At 41.7% G+C, this 16592-nt stretch overlaps 1 protein-coding gene across 1 annotated transcript in view; it reads right to left on the reverse strand.

The window, feature by feature from the left end:
* Positions 1 to 14604, reverse strand: part of eya1 (EYA transcriptional coactivator and phosphatase 1) — a 75948-nt gene extending 61344 nt beyond the window's left edge. The window contains exons 1-2 of the mRNA XM_079489298.1: positions 14449 to 14604; positions 7533 to 7591 (exon numbers count right to left, since the gene is read on the reverse strand). The gene's annotated coding sequence lies outside the window, so the exon portion shown is untranslated. The remainder of the gene's footprint in view (positions 1 to 7532; positions 7592 to 14448) is intronic.
* Between the last annotated feature and the right edge of the window lie 1988 nt (positions 14605 to 16592).

The following is a 16592-nucleotide window of genomic DNA, read 5'->3' on the forward strand; positions in this document are numbered from 1 at the left end:
CCTGTCAACCCTCCCGTGGCGTCTAGGATTCTCCCATATTTTACCGTTCCCTCTAACTGTCCTCCCGTTTACATATCGTCCCATAACTTCCCATATTTCTTAACCATTTAAATGAACCTCTCACCCCCCCACCTGCCTTGGAGATCAAATAAAACAATACTTAAAAGGGATCACAACATCTCTCTCACACATCTCCCTTATTTTCAAATCCCAACGTTGTGGCGATGACACACGTAAAATCAGTTTTTATGCAGTTTTATGCTGAGAATGACTATTTTAGTCATTATACATTTGATACATTTTTAATCCTTGCTGTGTCTGGAAAACATTTCATTGTTTTTAAGTATGACGTTTCAGTATGAATGCAACACACAATAGACACAACTACAGTATAGGTCATCTCAGCTAAAGTAATTCAATACCCTTAATTAAACGAATGAAAGTCCATCAGATACATTACTGTGGTCACAATGACCATGAAAAGTGCATAAAACTTTGCAAAAGCTTTTATCAAATTATACCGTCTGCTGCGTCTACGCCATCGGCTAAATAAATGATAGATACATTTTGGGAACTACCAGCTTTCAATTCAATATTCCCATGACTGGGATATATGACACGCTCCGACGCACTGATTGGTTACAGTTGTTTTATTATGAAGTGGGTGTGGTGGGGATAAAATATGAGGCATATCATAAATGCCTCATATCTGAAAAATGGGTCTAAAAAGTGAATAGAATTGTTTCCAACCATCAAAAAACATTATTTCATGATGAAGGCCAAACCTTCTTATAACGTGACTCAACGCAGACGAAATCCAAATACTTATCCAACTCTAGGACGGTCATTCTAACAACGTCTAAACTTGGAAAGTACAACAAATTTAATCAACGTAGCCTTCGAGTGTGTTTACACAATTCCTGCCCCCAATTATTTGCCTAACTAGAGAGTCTAAATCTCCACTTAACCATGGAGTGGACATTCAACCTGCCCTTTTTGCTGTTTGTGCAGGGCAGTCCAAACAGACATATATGACAACTTTGCAGCAATTACACAGCAATTAAACAGGATAAGTCATGTTTGTAGTGCAGCCCAACTGTTTCCTAACACAAACAGTGGGTCTGCCAGTTGCCTAGCTGCGAGACACAGGCCTTGTGTGTCCCTACCATGTAGGTAATTCACTTATCTCTTGCATTGTTCTCAGTTCATCCCTGCTGAAGCTGCATGGCTTTGCCATTAGATTTGCCAGGCTTTAGGCAAACGCCCTCCCACTGTCATATTATGCACAGGCTTCATAGGATTCCCTTAAAATAAAACTATACTAGGAAGATTCAAGCATGTTAACAGAAGGCTAAATTTGACAGTACAAAAATGTAGTGCAGTCACAAATGGAGGAATGGGCAGGAACCCTTTCGCCACAGTGTTCCTCTGGCCACAGTGGCTGATGGAATCCAAATTCAATTGAATTGCATTAAAAAAGTTCACATCTATAAACATTATACTATTTTTGCATGACAAAAAGTATAAACTCAACTTGATAACCGACAGTTTGACATAGAAACAATTGAATTACTAATATATTTGATAAATGAAAAAGTAATCACTATGAAAATTATTGATAGTTGCAGCCCCTAAATTCCTCTTCTGTGTCTGACATGGAAGCACAGCATTGCTATGAATGGAATGTCTGTTCTATGCATTTATTGTATGGTTTGTTCCCAAACGCATCTGTTATGTCTGTTGGATGGGGCTATAATGCCTGGCTGTGGCCTAGTAGAACTGAGGAGAACGCGTGCGTGCCGTCCGTGCATACACAGTGAAATCCAGAGTGTTCATTTAACTCTCTGATAGTGTAAAAGTGGACCCGTAAGGATCAATCCATTTTAATCCATTCTGGGCGGGAACCCCTTTTGGTGTTTTTTTTTTGTGGCTTTCGCCTTTATTTTATATTTCTTTATGGAGGGACAGACAGTAGGCTGACAGGAAATGGGGAGAGAGAGATGGGGGGAAGACATGCAGTAAAGGCCGTCGGGATCGGGAGTCGAACCCTCGGCACACCGCCAGAACGGACCACCAGCCAAGGCGCCCGGACCACTGAGCCACGGCCCAGGCCCCCTTTTGGTGTTTTAACTAAGCATTATGTTATACTTTAGCTATTGAAAAATAGCAGATCTACAAGCTCATAGCGGCGCGCTACGAGCTTGTAGGTCTGCTATTTTTGAAAAATCGAGAAAATGCAGCACAAATCTTTGAATATATATTCTTTCAGAAGACTTATTTTTTTATTTCGACGTCAGGCCTGAATGGGATTAACACTTACAGTTACTGTAACTGCACTCCGGGTGTGACTGTGTACCCCACGGTGAAGTCTCCTCCTGAAGGAAGGGTCCAACAGGAGGATCACATATGGAGTCCCTGTCAGACTGTGGGGCAGCTGTGGGGTATTTCCACTGTCCAGAAGTGCCCGCCTTTCAACAGACTTGACAAAATAGAACATTATACAAAACCTTTTTCTGACTCTGTGGTCAAACCACTGTCATTGGATTCAAATTAAAGTATAAACAATTAAACACCTACGGTCTCACTGCCGTGATTAAACCCATTTAGGCCTGACGTCGAAATAAAAAAAAATAAGTCTTCTGAAAGAATATATATTTAAAGATTTGTGCTGCATTTTCACGATTTTTTAAAAATAGCAGACCTACAAGCTCGAGTGGTGCGCTATGAGCTTGTAGATCTGCTATTTTTCAATAGCTAAAGTATAACATAATGCTTAGTTAAAACACCAAAAGGGGTTCCCGTCCAGAATGGGTTAAGAGTCTATTTGTTGTTTGCTTCCTTATTATAGTATGTGTCCATATCATAAGCGAATAGTTAGCTATGGAAGAAACAGACCAGTAGGACAGAATGAGTCAATTACACAATAAGAGTGTAAAGTAACCTCTGAAAATGTGCAAACGGACCTACTACACTTTCAGAGGTACTTTAACACTCTTTGTTGTGGGACTCATAAGCCTCTTTGAATTATCCTTGAAAAAGAGGAAAAATCTGATTTACAGAAAATAATTAAATCAATAAAAAATGCTGTGTAATGATATTGTAGGCTACAGGTGTGACTGTCACTTTTGATGTATCCAGATTTAATTGGCCCTCATGTTCTTGAAGGAGTCAAGCAACAGATTATGGTAATTGAAAGTCCATACTGCGACAGGAATAACTGTTCTCGCACAGGGGCTAGACCCACTGGTGCCTTATGCTGTCTGTTGGCGAGAACTAAATATATTTTCTGCATTCTGAACAGCATTCCAGGCTAAAGCATATGTGCCAGTAGTTAACAGTGTATGAGAATAAATAGCTTTCTCAGCCAAGCCTTGAGACATGTCAGAGATACTGTACGGTACGTGTGTATCTGTGTGTGTGTGTGTGTGTGTGTGTGTGTGTGTGTGTGTGTGTGTGTGTGTGTGTGTGTGTGTGTGTGTGTGTGTGTGTGTGTGTGTGTGCACGCGTGCATGCGTACATGCGTGTGTGAGTATCTATGTGTACCATGTGCATGTATGCTCATGCACATATACTCGTGTGTGTTCTCTACAAACGTATGTAACTGTAATATTATCAACTGTAAGGAAATATATAGGACATGATGTCATTATCCTGATACCTTGTCTTTCCCTTTCTATCAGCTTACATTTAGTAACAGTTCAGATCAACGAGTGTTCATAGATATTGACAGGGTAATGACTTCTCTGGCAGAACGAGGGGGCCCTAATTTCTAAGGATCTTAGCACTGGGCCAGAATTATGTCACTCTGACCACCTGTTCCTTCGAAGAAGAAAAAAAAGAAAACGTCACGGCCCTTAAGTAGTTCCGGCAAGCATCCAAAATGTGAACTTCTGAACCGGAGTGCTTACTTTCTCATTTGTGTAGCAGCAGCAGCAGCAGCAGCAGGCAGGGTGTAGCAACAGCCACTCTAATTTGGTGGTGGTGGTAGTGGAAGGGGTTTACATAAGGGATGTGTTGCCCTGTGCCTGTCACTCAACCCCCCTACTGACTGGCAAACTGATGCTCTTTAGTGGAAACTCAAAGCTGACGAGAGATTAACCATCAGTAGCAGAAATGCTAAGTATTGTTTTCGGGCAGGCGGGAGTTCACACTTGCATTATGTGAGAAGAACCGGTGGAATGTTCCCTTTGTCTGGTCCATACATACATACTGCATCGGTTATGTGAATGTATATAGTCAGTTACCAGTAAGCCACCAAGGTATACTTGGAAATTAGAGAATTATTCATCAGTCATTTTCCTTCTTAATCTTTTACAAGGCATCTCTCTTACGCGCTAAGAATTGGACAGCCGAAGGATCGGACGTGATAATTGTTCTGCCCTCCATTCAATCCATTAAAAATAGAAAATGCAATCATCCCGTGTGAGATAGACACCATTTATTAATAATTCTGCTCGTATTAGTATTGACAGCAGGCCACAGAAATAATAGCTGTGCTCAGCAGAAGTAATCCTTTTTGTCTGTCAAGGGAAAAAGTCAAATGCTCCTCTACTTACACTGTCTGTCTTCGGACCCAAGTTTGTGTTGCAGGTGCACTGTAAATATACATTTCCCCTGGATTGGGGTTCTAAAATAGCCACGCCAGCACTTGCGGACCACACACTGCTATTAGATTCGCCTGCCAAATGGTGTGGTTCTGCTTACATCATTGGGCTCCGTGCCCACTTGTTCCTCTGCCTATCGTCAGGGCGTTAGTCGGGATTGAGTGATGCACACAGAAATAGATAGAACTTATGAGATTCCTCAACAGCCATTCAGCGCTACATGTGCAGTTCTAAATGTGACTAGTGATGGGAGAGAAGACAATCCATTGAATGTAATGGATGTGCATACAAACAAACGCTGCTTTGGCATTCATGTTAATACTGTAGGCAAAAGAAAATAAATAAATCATAAATTATAATGTGCAAGAGCATTTACACATCTGGTCAATGGTTCATGCTTTTCTTAGTGTATACGGTTAGGGAGAGTACAGTACAGTACAGTACAGTACAGTACAGTACAGTACAGTACAGTACAGTACAGTACAGTACAGTACAGTACAGTACAGTACAGTACAGTACAGTACAGTACAGTACATTTCTTTGTCTGATCCAAAACGCGATGATCACACGATCACACACAATTTTCAACGTTCTCTCAAACCAACTAAAATCACGTATTATTCTGCCGACATATTTGGCTAAATGCCTCCCTCTCTCTGAGTGTTATATAGAGTCCTCACAAACTCCAACACACAGCAGAGAATCTGGGGCAGACGCTCCACAGGTGGAATTGCATTGACTACATGGGACATGTTCTCTGTTAAACGAAGCATACTCGTGGTGGAAACCAAATCGCACAGTCAAATCCTCATTGCTAATTTAAACACATTAAGGCCTGACGGTTTCAAACAATTTATTCATGTTTTCAAAAATAGCAGATTCACAAGCTCACAATGTCTTGCGATAACTTGCCTTGTCTTATTACGAAACTTAGGCTTAAAGGGACATTTCACAGCTGGAAGAAACTCAATATTAATAGTATTTGTAGTAGATAACAGTAGCACAATTTGAAATTTGTAGTCCAGGAAGGAAGTGAGACCAGTGACTCTGACATCACAGGCACTTAAGTGGTTTACTCTGAGAGTAAAAATGGACCCAAATAGGTCTCTTAGATTTAAATGTACACTAAGAGGATTTTACTGTGCAGCAGCAGCAGCGTCTCAGTCATGTTGGAGCCGGGCTAAAGCACTGCACTGCAGCATGTGGCCTTGATGAAAATCACCTCACACGCAGACCAAGGTGCTGACAGCGGGGATCAAGGCGGGTCCGAGCTATTCCAGTTGGTCCTGCCACACTGCAGCTCGATGGGTGACCTGCACAAGATGCTGATAAGCCACGGTCACAGAGGGCCTTTCTCCACGCATTGCAGTGAAACAAAGCCTGAAGTAACGTTTCAATTTGAGGGAAGGAGGGCTTCAACTACGTATCTACGAACCTCTACGTGATTATACTATTTTTACAACTTCTTTTATAATGTGTTACATATCAATGATTCGACATGAAAACAGATTTTCATCAAAATCAATTAGTCTAATAATAATTAACCACTCTATTTAATAGTTTGTCTTACAGCGGTGTCGTTAAAAAATAGTGAAAATAGCTGATAGTCAGTAGCTGTGCTTTTTTTAAATAATGGATTAAATACAATTATTCGATTAACTATTGCAGCCCTAGAGGGAAGACAATAGATAGATATCCAGCAAAAGAGGACACTGTTTTGAGTTACCGTTCAACTATATTTCATATACATTCATATACTAATTTCATATACTTAGCAAACCTGAATCTCACAAGAACGTCACAGGTAAAATACAGCAGTCTGCAAGATTGTCCATTCAAAGCCGGGCCAAATTTACAGTGTAAAAAACTAAAAATGTGTGAATTTCTTAACAAGGCTGCAGCTCTCGGTCCAGTTGCCGTAAAAAAAAGAGTAGCCAAATACGCTGGCCTCTTTCTTCTCCCGCTCCACATGTTAAGGTGTCTATCATGTGTGAAACAAGCTATTTTTCTTCAGCCGTGCCTTTTTGACTCTGATGACATAATGCTGGAGTGAGTTAGTGCTGAGGGAACACTCTTATGCACCTATTTAAGAACAGCAGCCTTTCACACCAAGTTCAGCAGGAAGAGGTAGTAAAATGAAATGGGCGAGACCTACAGTATTTCATAATTAATAGGTAGCAGTGAGAGAGGGAACGGGTCCAACCACGCTGACGTAACAAGGTCAACAACGTACAAAAGTGATCATTCATTCTCCGGAAAATTACACATGAAAAACCAAACGGGGCCCTACTGTATATTATTTCTTTTCGCAAAATCAAAATCGCAACCGATTTGAAATATGCACTCGGCCCTTTTCAAATCTTTAGATTGATTTGCTTTAATTACCAAGTTTGGAGGTCTACCGGTTGCTGCTGTTCCGCTGGCCTATAGCGTCTAACCGAGGTGGTCCCAAGCTCACACCAGACCACCACCTGCATGCAGTACTGTAAATTACTTCGTGGGCCTAATTGCCCTTGTCCGTTGTATTACTATAAACCACTAGTGCTGTGCTAACTCTATTGTCAGGTACTTAATCAAGGGCCACCAGATTTATTTCCCTGTGCTAACTCCAGGGAGCGACCACAGCAGTCAGAGTAATTTGATATAAGGTATATAATTTTTTTGCATCTAATATTAACCACCTATAGACTATTAGACTACATATTGAGAGAGCTGGGATTTGGCAATGATAATAATAATAATAATCATCATCATATCAGTCAGTACTATGTGAAGCACTGCCCAGTATGTGGGAGCTGCATAATGCATAAATTAGCCCCAGATGTTGCATGGAACAAGCTTACCTGGGGGGTATGGTGCCATTGCGCCAATCAAGCACACTCACACTTGATCAGTCACAGACCTGAACTATTATATTGAGTCTCTTACCTCACACGTCCACGGCAGAGGCAGCAGCAGCGGGAGCAGCAGCAGCAGCACTCATATGCCTATAGAGGACAGAATTACACCAGAGCTAAAATGAATGAAGGCAACAAACAAACGAACCCAAAATTGGTTTGTTATTACGATTATTACAGGGCACACACACTGCAAATGCCATAATAATTAATTGCATTTTTATAGCGCTTTTCCAAGTGCTCAAAGCGCTTTACAATGGTTCATTCATTCATACATTGGGAGGTGAAGTGGCGAACAGTCGACGCCAGCGTCCTCACTTCCCACACCAATGGTGACAAGCTCACACCAACCGACTCATTGGAGGCAGTGTGGCGTTCAGTGTCTTGCCCAAGGACACTTCGACATGTAGACAGGAGGAGCCGGGATTCGAACCTCCGACCCACGGATCATTGGACGACCTGCTCTACCTCCTGAGCCACAGCCGCCCCCAATGAGAGAACATGGGTGTTCTATGAGAGAACACCCATGTCCTATATTATAATACTAAGGGACTCCTCACTCATAGCACATCATACGCACATCCATCCCCCTTCCAATATGCGATAATCAGGATTTATGATACGATTTTACAAAATTATGGATAGTACAAAATAAAAACAAATGATAGTAAAAACTATTATTATTATTATTAATAATAATACTTGGAAATGCAAGTTGGAAATGCATTCCCCACCCAGATATGTCTGTGTTGCTTTTATGCCCGACGTCAGAATGATGTCAGATTTATGTACAGTATGTGTCTCTCTGTGTCCCTTTATTCCTATATATGGAGTTCTGTGTCAGCCATGCCCAAATATGGAGTGTTGGGATGTCGGAACAGGCCAGCTTGTGGAGTTCTGTGTCAGGCATGCCCAAATATGGAGTGTTGTGAGGTCAGAACAGGCCAGCTCCATATATGAACGCTGGGCAGGGGCCGGGTCCAGAGCCCGGACAGAGGCCTTTTAGGGGCGGTTCTGGACAACCGTGGGTCTGACCGACTCGACACCTGGCACTGCACCCCCTGCGGTGGTGTGGAACGCGTTCTTTGTCTATATAGAAGTGTCTATTTGTACGTCTCTAAATGTTTTGATGAATTGAACATGGTGGACCCTGTTGTAAACAAGTGTAATGCTTAATTGGGTCATCCACTCACAGTTAACAGCCTTTGTATTGAGTTTGTGCTTGAAATGTACTGTAATTCTGCAAACTGTTAATACAATTTTCAATCAATCAATCAATCATAAACATACTTGATTAATACAATTATAACCTCTTAACAGCACAAATGTTCCATATTTTAGCCACATTCATCAAACGATGAGCTTTCCAAAAGGGATATAATGATGTATCAAGGGCAGGTACAGTATTGCTTTTACAGAACTGTTGATTTGTCAGCGCAGTCAGTGGGCTATGAGTACTAGGGGTGCGGAGAAAGACACAGAGACAGAGACAGAGAGAGAGGAAGAGGGGAGTGGCCTGCAAGAGGGGATGTGGTCTGTGTTGGGATGTCAGAAGCATAATGGCCAGCTGAGTCATAGGTTATAAAAAGCTGTCATTAGGGATTTCTGCCCTCAGCAGCTCATCACACAGGACCCGTGAATTATTTATTACGCTGGAAACTCAAGTGCTCCGTTACTCAAGTCTGCCTGTTTTTCTGCACTTTCCTTACCTCGGGGTGGTTTAATGAAAACACAGCATCTTAATTGTTATGATTTTAGAAGGGGGAGGAAAAAACGTATTTTAGGAGGTCTAATATGGTAAAAGGGAAATAGTTTTTATTAATGTGCCTATTTTATTATTTTTTAAACAGTTGATATAATAAATTTGTCATGCGCCCTTCACTAATGAGGGCCATGATTCAGAGTGTTTGTATTATTAGGATGGACCTTGTATTTAGTTTGCCCCTAGTCCAAATGACCACACCTCATTAGCTCAAACGGTGCGATAATAATGAGGACTTGATTATGTGGCTTGCTTCTTATACTAGGATGATATGGAGTTTCTCCATATATGGATTTGGTGGAGTTTGGTGGACGTGATGATTTCAACACAAAATCTACAGTCAGATGGCCCTCTTTGGGGAGTCATTGGCATCACTGTTTTTTCCCCACAAATGTTTTGTCAGAGAATAATTATGTTGTAGCAGTGTTATCAAAATAATAGAAGATATCTTACAAATCTCCAGATTCCCCAAATCAGTTTCACTTAATCCGCCCCCACACACACACACACCTCACATTTTAGAGGGCAGAGTCGATGCAAATCAGCTCAGGCATTTTTCCTGGTTTTGTTTTGTTCTCAGTGTATGAAAATGGTTATAAATCCCATGGGTGAGTGAAAACGATCCTTCTAGTCCAGTCGCCTGCTCTAAGTCAGCCAAAACATTCCAGACTTCAAAAGGCGGCTTTGCCTACCAGGGCCATTTCAGTGTCCCAACCTCCATGGCCCAGGAGGGCTTGGTTATTTGGATAAATTAATTTCTGGAGTCTGCCTGTGTCGCAAAAACAACCCCCTGCCTGACAGCAAATTAGTCTGACTAGAAAAAACCCCTAAAATGCATATAGTTAAAGAAAACACCACAAGTTAAGGCAAATCTTTTGGGGCAAATGTATTGTGCTTTCACTGTGTTTAAGATATTTATGATATCTCAAGGAATTTTAGTAAGCGAAAATTAATCACATTCTGTTCATGGATTCATACTCCCCATGTAAGGTCCATCTCTAATCTTAGGCAAACCTTTCAGTTATTGGCTGGCAGGAGAGCATCATTGTCAGAAGACGGACATGCAGGGGCTTTATAAAAACACACCTAGAGGGCATTCACAACTTTATTAATACTTAAAAAATCACACCCGTGTGAACTGAGTGGTGCAACTACACATTTATTGTTATAGTTACATACGTCACATACTAACCATAGCAACCATGCTCACCCGTACAGGCACAAACACACACGGGTACTAACAAAGCCAGTTGTTGGAGTGGTTTGCACCACTCAAAAATAATAATAATAATAAAAAAGAGAATCTGACTGAGACTTATACATTCTACAAGATAGAAAATAAATCTGAGAGACTAAAAAGGGGGAGGCGGGAATGGGAGGGAGGGGGAGAAATTATGCAAACAGATGAAGACAATCCAGAATTAATGGGCCGCAACATTTTCAGGCACTCAGAGCGCTGTCCAAGGACACCATAGGGGAGACTGCGTGGCCCCAGTAATTGGAGGAGCATGTAACTTCAAAAGTAAGGAGAGCAGACTGGAGAATGTTCTTCTGAAGTGAAGTCTTAAAGAAAACCTGAAGCACATGTACAGTACAGTTACAGTAGGGGAATCTGCTGCATGTGTGAATGAAAATGGTTAGTAATTCTATTCATTGCAGCAGACAAGAAACACCAGCATTATTCCAGTTGAACTCCTCCACACCTTCAAAAACCGAATGTGTTTCTGACATTCATCTTTGGGTCACTTGCTCTGCATACAGCAGAACTCACTCCTTCAAGTGTAGGAAATGAAAATATCCATGCATATTTCATTTGATCAAAATTGTACCATTTCCCACTACATTTTGCACTTTTCATACCTTCCATGCAAGGGGCCATTCTTTCTCTAAAGTGAGGACATTGCAGTGGGGTTTCTAACTTTCTAATGTGATAATTTATTCACAGATAATTATGCCAATATGCAAAACCATATGATGGAACAGATTTCAAAATAATGGGTAGAAGACGGGAAATGCAAATTCCCCGATGTGGTTCTGTTGCTAACAGAATAAAACACATCAAGATGTACACAATAAATAAAGGGATCCTAAAGTACTGTTAGTCATACTACAATGGTAGAATTTGAGATTACATACTGTGTGTATACTATGTGTAGGACTGTCATGACATTTCTTAGGTCTGACATTTATCTACTTGACTAGGAAAGACATTTGTGACGTTCTGCGTAGGTCACAGCCACAGGTGCCTGTGCACATTGATACAAGATGGTAAATGGTGCATTTATATAGCGCCTTTATCCAAGGCGCTTTACATAGATTGTGCATTACATTCACCCATTCACGCACACATTCATACACCGATTGCGGCGGAAGCCATGCAAGGTACCAACCAGCACATCGGGAGCAATTTGGGGTTCAGCGTCTTGCCCAAGGACACTTCGACATGTAGACAGGAGGAGCCGGGAGTCGAACCGCCGACCCATGGATCATTGGACGACCTGCTCTATACTCCTGAGCCACAGTCGCCCAGAGATGTACAGTAGCTGTTGTTTTCCTACTGTGTTTTATTTATTGTTGCGCCATTATAATCTTGTTCTTTTTCATATCTCATATCTTCTGGTTACGCCATGTGTCCAGCACTATATATCCAGCACTATATATTCCCTATGTGTGTAATAAACCAGTGGTTCCCAAAGTGGGGTCCGGGGACCCCCAGGGGTACTTGAGGGAGTTCTAGGGGGGACCCAGCTAAATGATAATTTGTAACCAAATGGACCCTTATGGGTCTGTACAAATGGAACCAAATGGACCCTAACGGGTCCATTTGGTTCCATTTGTACACTCTGAGTTAAATTAACAGTGGTTTTACAATATAAATTGGGGTACCAGAGATGGAAATGCCATTAAATCGGGGGTCCGTAGCATAATGCGTGTGAAACTGGGGGTCCTTGAAGTTGATGTTTCGGAATCACTGCTAGAGCCGTAAAAATCCTCCCTTATCGGGTCACTGGCATATGTTTTCAAATGGGGGGTCCGTGGCCTAATAAATGTTCATTTGGGGGTCCTTGACACGATAAAGTTTGGGAACCACTGTAATAAACCATTGGCTCTCAAAGTGGGGTCCGCAGGGGCTCCCCAGCTAAATGTGTTAGTGTTAGTCACAATAAATGTAATCACTTTATCCATTAATACGTTTGGCTATTCAAAAATACCAACTAATACAAGCTCACACTTTTGATTTTTTTTTTTTTTTTAAACATCTTGAAAGGGTTTCTTGAAATCTTGAAAGCGTCCCTGGCACAAAACATTTTCAGATTGGGGTCCGCGGTCTAAATGTATAGCCATTTGGTGGTCCATGACATGAAAAGGTTTGAGAACCACTGTATAAATAAACTTTGAGAACTTGTTGTACGATACTGCCTTGTGTCATCTTGTTCTCCGGTCCGTTGCTTGGTCACAGAGGAACACTTCAAACTGAATCACCATCACTCAGCACCTATTGTAAAGGATTACTATTATAGTAGGAGTAGGACCTCGACCACACTGAGGGTCTACCAAACTCACAACAAGGACCAGAATACAGTAGACTACTAAATACAGAGAAATAGAAGAAAAGGTGGCGAGATACAGTTTGAACTAGAGAGTGTGCATGTGTGTGAGAGAGAACTCTCACATATCAGTGTACCATGTTGTCCTCGACAACCCACCACATTCATGACAGAAGCATGCGGACCGTGTGACCACAGTTCCAAACCAATATCAGCTCTGATGACGCAGAGATGAACTCCATGAACTCCATGAACATAAGATGAACCACTGGTCTGTACGCTTTGAGTCCCACGTAAACCTCGACTATACTTAGCGAAACACCAAAACAGACATGAGTTGCACTATATTGATGTGGTCTTTGTTCAATCTACAGTTCTACACCAAATCTCGTTGCCGAAAATAGCTGATCTACAAGGTGATCTCTTCGCTGATAACAGCAGATCTACAAGCTGATCTATAAGCTGATCCACAACGTCAGCTTGTAGATCTGCTATTTTCGGCTGATGTCTGCCCCCCCCCCCCACCCCACCCCACCCCCCCACACACAAGCGGAATAGGGATACTGGCCTGGGGTTCAAGTGGTTAAAGATATCACTGGATCAGAGACAAAAATATGTCTGCTTCCTGGATTGTCATTCTGGTGCTGCTGAACTACTATTGCTTAAATTTGGACACATTGTTCTGAGGGCCAGTTAATGGGCCAGCAGTTCACCAGGAAATATGTATGCACTTGGTCCATGGGGGGGGGGGGGGGGGGGTGTTATTCTGTATTGTAGTCTAGCCATCTGCTGAGGTAGCTCAACACAAACCCCAGCTTCTGCAACATCCTAAAATGTAAAGCTGATGGCATAACTTTGACATAACCTACACTTCTGTCTGAACGATGTGCTTTGGCGATATATCATATAAATAGGTCCTGGTCAGAAGAAAATGAAGACAAACTGTATCAGATTGAAATGGGAAAAGCAGAGGTAGGGAACACAATCTTTCCAAGGTCTTTTGGTCTGAGGGCAGAACACCATGCATGCTAGAGAGCCACTCCAACATTCACTGGCTGAGGAGAAAACATTCATTTTTAACCTGTTATCCATCACTGTCAAATGTGGTGTACAGCAAAAAAAACAAAAAAAACAAAAGGAAATAATTAGACCGAAAAATGATTGCATGACTGGAGTAGCTACGAAGAAAAGTCTTTCTTTAAGTTAAATGAAGCCAAATGAGATTTTGCTAAATGTCTACTTTTTCCCCGTGACTCCACAGTTCACCACAATTAAAGTAGCATCACTCTTGCAGTATAATTATGCATTATTGATTGAACGTGTGTAAGATTGTCAGCCTATAAGGTAAGTGGTAACAGGACGTGCACTGCTATGCTGCAGGCTATGCTTGATAGGACAGTCCATGAAAAGCGGAGGCTAATCATTTTGCTTCTTACAACTGCCATAGTGTGCCACGATTATAGATAAAGACATCATGACGTATCCCCGCCCCCATTTGAAATGCCCCAATACCTTTTATTGCTGTCAATAGCCTCAAATAAACAAGGGTCAAGACGAGGTGGGCAACGGTATATTTTAAAATGAAAGAAAAATAAGTCTTATTTATCAAAAAGCGTCGCATCATTGTAATAGCCTACCTTATAAATTTACGCTGCCTGGGTCTGGATGCCACCAGCCCAGTGAGCCCACCACCACATGCAACAAGTCTCGCTGTCCATAGCGGTGGGGTTTTGCACTCGTGTTTTGACAGACTCACGAGTCACACACTGACACACTTCTTTTCAATGACGTTAAAAGGTTGTTTCCGTCATAAAAGGCAACTTAAAAAGCCAAATAAGCAAAGATGAACGGAGTCCAGCGGCAGCAGAAGTTGTAACAAGAGTGCAGGCAGTAACGATAATAAGATCTCCTCCGCATGCGTGCGTCCACGCGCTGATCAGTACCGTATCAAGTTCAACTGTGCGAGAGGGCTAAAACACCTCATACAATAACAGTATGTCCCATGTCCAATTTTATCCGTGCGAAAAAACATTATTTTACCTTATTTATTGTGTTCTAATGGGCTATTTAATTTATTCAAATAAAATCCCTCTCCGGTATCCAAGACATTGTTTTTATTTGCTGCATAAAGCTTTTGCATAAAGCTTTATATGGCTATTTTAAAAGGGGAACACTGTCCAAATGTAGTTATTTATTTTTTCTTTAATTTGGTGTGTGTTTGCACTTTGGAGAGATATTCCTAAAAATCTCTCTCTCTCTCTCTCTCTCTCTCTCTCTCTCTCGCTCTCCCTCTCTCTCTTCATGTGACCTAGAGCGCCCCCTGTAGACCTCTTCTAGAATACCTTGCATGCTGCCAGGCTGTCCTGTGTAAAATGTGAGCATTATTTTGTCATTGAATGTATGTCAAGCACAGCAGGTCTGCTATTTTTCTAAATATCTTTAGAACTGTCATTTTGCAGCGTTTGAAATAATTTGCACGTGTTGATGTTATAAAATGCTACAGTGCACAATTTGCAGCCCTCAGACCATTATGCATTTATCATTTGCACAAAATATACAGTGAAAATGAAAGAAGTCCTTGTAACACTCACAGTACAACAAATATGCTACTACATTAATAGTCATTTGAATATCCTCCATATAGGCCTATAGACAAGCAATCTCCATTCTACTCCTTTACATTAATACCGACTCATTGGATCAACTCATTATTAGATAACCCTTTAATAATAACTCAGCAATATACATCACAGGACAATTCTGGTGATTCATTGCATCAATTGTCTGCTCCCATAATCCCATTTGGGGTCTGATAATGCACTCATCCAGAGCTTGAAGTCAAGGCCCTCATATCTACCGAGGAGCCCCCACACGTACACCTTCTGATGAGGAGATGAGGGAGAACGGAGCGACAGCATGCCGCACATCCTTGAGAGCATTTTTTTTAATTTCTTAGTGTTCCATCTGTTGAAATGATAAAGTGCAGCCATAATGGAGCGCAACAAGATTAAATTAATCAGGTTTGTCCATTACAGCGCCGCCGGCCCTGCACAGATGATTGCAATTTTCTCTGTCAGGCCCATTACTGTGAGATCTCTTTAGTGGGCTGATGCAATTAAAATGAACTTAATGTAAATTTAACAATACAAATAACACTTCTGCCCGTGTATGTTTAAGAGGGGCCGGGCAAGAGGGTCCTGAAGTGCAACGATAAACACCCACTGTAACCATTTTTAACTTCAAACACAACCAGGGTGCTATTTGATTAGCGTGAACTCTGTGATCAATAACTATGTTTCATGTTTTCATGTTCACCGTGATGTCAAAGGATCCGATTGCGCGGACCACCCCTGTCTGGACGTCGGGCGTTAGGAACACAACACCTTCCAGAGGGGTATCACTGTGTCCATAGATCATTTGAACCTGGAAGTGGGGGGTGGGGGGTAGTTTAATGGAGTTGCTCTGATGAAAGCATCAGAGTGTTACTGCTTGGACTCATTAATAAATCTCATGGTACAGTAGGTTGAGGCGGAGAATTTTATTATTTTTTTCCGGGGTTGATCTAATATCTACTTCATTGGTTACTTCCTCCAGCTGGATCGGGTCACTGCCGGGGGGACAGGGCCTGCAGGAAGTGTGCTTAACGGGAGGAGATCTCGGGCCTAGTGCCACAAAGCTCCCGCCGCCACTTAAACACGGGAACTGCGGAACTGTCACGCCAAAAAACGTCGAATGCTTTTTATTCTCAGCACTTCTATAATATTTGATTTACGTTGCACTG

The sequence above is a fragment of the Electrona antarctica genome (assembly GCF_951216825.1).
Source record: "Electrona antarctica genome assembly, chromosome: 20".
Classification (NCBI taxonomy): Eukaryota; Metazoa; Chordata; class Actinopteri; order Myctophiformes; family Myctophidae; genus Electrona; species Electrona antarctica.